The sequence below is a fragment of the Neopelma chrysocephalum genome, unplaced genomic scaffold, assembly GCF_003984885.1.
Source record: "Neopelma chrysocephalum unplaced genomic scaffold, ASM398488v2 Primary Assembly neopelma1_367, whole genome shotgun sequence".
In the NCBI taxonomy this organism is placed as follows: domain Eukaryota; kingdom Metazoa; phylum Chordata; class Aves; order Passeriformes; family Pipridae; genus Neopelma; species Neopelma chrysocephalum.
Genome location: NW_020898031.1, coordinates 929,436 through 931,760, shown reverse-complemented (window position 1 = coordinate 931,760; position 2,325 = coordinate 929,436).

The following is a 2,325-nucleotide window of genomic DNA, read 5'->3' as shown; positions in this document are numbered from 1 at the left end:
TGGGAACCCCACAGTCACTGCTCTGATGTGGAGCACAAATGGAAATAAAATACACTGTCTGTCAGTAAACAGTGTCCAGTGTGACGTGGAGTTGTTGGGGCCGGTGAGCTCATCCCCAGGACCCTCTCTGTGCAGAAAGCTGAGTCAGTTCCGGCCACGATGAGCTCTGGGGAAGGAACGTTTCCCAACACTGTTTAGGAAAAGCTTATGGAGAAAATAAACAGATATCTGAGCCCAAAAACCTGCCCCTCACAGGCCTCTCATCACGGCACCAGCTGGGGAAGAGGGTGCTGGTGCAGCAGAGGGGATCCCACACACCTCGGGGCAGCCTCAAGGTGCTTCCGACACTGCGATAAACACCAAGTCTCTCGTTCAGCAAATCAACTGGGGAAGGAAAAGGATTAATACCCTGGCCAACCACCCCTGGGCTGGGGCATGGGATGAGGTCCTGGTCTGTGGGGTTGTGTCCTGGCTCTCAGGGGTGGTGTCCTGACGTGCCCCATCTGCTCACGGGGTGTCCCGCTGAGCGCCAGCCGCGTCTCCTCGGGCAAAATAGTTTCCTCGGGGACTTTTACTCCCCCCTCCCCAGGGCTCCTCTCTGTTGAGGAAATGTCTTTGATCAGTAGAAATTAAACCAGGGAAATATTTTCCATTTGTGTCAGGATAAAAATGGCTCAAGCCGGGCGTGATTGACAGCTGAAAAAAACGGGAGCAGCCCCCGTGCCGTTTCGGAAGGCTTCCCACTGTCCTTGCTTACAGTAAACACAGAATATATTTAGCTGCAGAGCCCAGCATGACACAGCCTCTTACTGCAATAATAGCAGCGCCTTGTCTCTTTTCCTTTTTTTCTCCCCCTCTTTTCTAAGAAATGGAGTTGATGGAGTTCCTGGGAAGCCGGGCAGGGATTGCCTCACAGGCTCACTGCGCCTCCTGCAACGCCAGGGTCTGTGTTTGCCCTTGTTTAGCAGGTCTAGCAACCACCGTGGTGACTAACTGGGCAAACAGGCGTTGGGGTGGCTGTGGTGTGTCCTCTGGGTGGCACCCACAACGTGCCACCCCACAGGCACCAGTCCAGCCCTGCTCCCGGCGGGAACCGGCACCCCGGGCACCAGGGAAACCATTCCCAGCTGTCTGCCTGCTTTCCCCCTGCACTGACCACCTGCCGGGGCTCGGGTCCATGCCAGGGCCCAACAGGAATGCTCAGGTAGCCTGGCACGCTTTGGCAAGCCAGGAAAGGCTGGCAGGAGCTGGGTCTGCCCTGACAGCGTGATCCCCCTGAAACGCAAAAGTGACTTTTGTTGTGTCCCAGAATCCCACAAAGCCCCGTCTGCCACTCGTGCCCCTGGAGGGAGCTCGGGGCAGGGCTGTGGGCAGGGGGGCTGTCGTGGCAGTCATCATCCTCCAGCCAGGTCAGAGACCTTTGCCAGGGCCTGCCTGGGGCTTGTTTCCACTCTGCTTTTGCCCCACACAAAGCTGTTTTTATTCTGATGCCAATGTTTGGGTCTCCGGTTCCTTTGTTTCCAAACAGCTCTAACAGTGCAATGGAATACAAACACTGACCAGGCAAGGGATGCATGAGCTGAGAGGGTTCAGGGCTGAATGACAGAGCAAGGAGAAGGGGATGATGCAAATGACAGAACAAAAATAGTGTTGCCAAGAGGTCCCTGCTGCCTCAGGGTGCTGTGTCTGTGTTGGTGGCCCTGGGCTGGGACAGCCGTGTGTCATCCTTTCTGTGCCATCCTTTTTCAATGATGGCTTCTCAATCTGTTCCCCACTCCCCCTCCATATTAGGTGCAATTCAGCAGCTCCTCTCTCCTCTTCCTTCTGTGCTGTAATTAGCACTTTTCGGCTTGACTCATGGCCTGTAATCATATCTGGCCTGCAGTCACTCAGCCAAGGTGAGCCCTTCCCTGGGCACAGATAAGGCTGTGCTTGTGCCAGGCTGGGTGTTCCGAGGGACACACGGACACACCACAGCTCTGGGGGGAGTGGCAGCACCCAGAAGGATGGGGAAGGCAAATATTTTCTGTGCCCTCATGTCCCTCCTTGGGAGGGGAATTGCAAAGCAAACTTGGTTGTTATTAACAAATTGCTTTGAGACCCGTGGGCGAGGCAGGCAGGACCCTGTCACTGACCAGGTGACAGGTCTGGTCTGCAGGGACGGCTGTCCCAGCTCCAGGCTGGTGTCCTTCCAGGAGAGCCCTGGGATTGTGGGGCAGGACCATCTGGGCCGCAGGTGTGACAGCACTGGGGGCTCTCTGGGCGCAGCAAACGGGTCTGCAGCAGGGCAAAATTAGGGATGTGACATCTGGCAGCCCGTGGGTG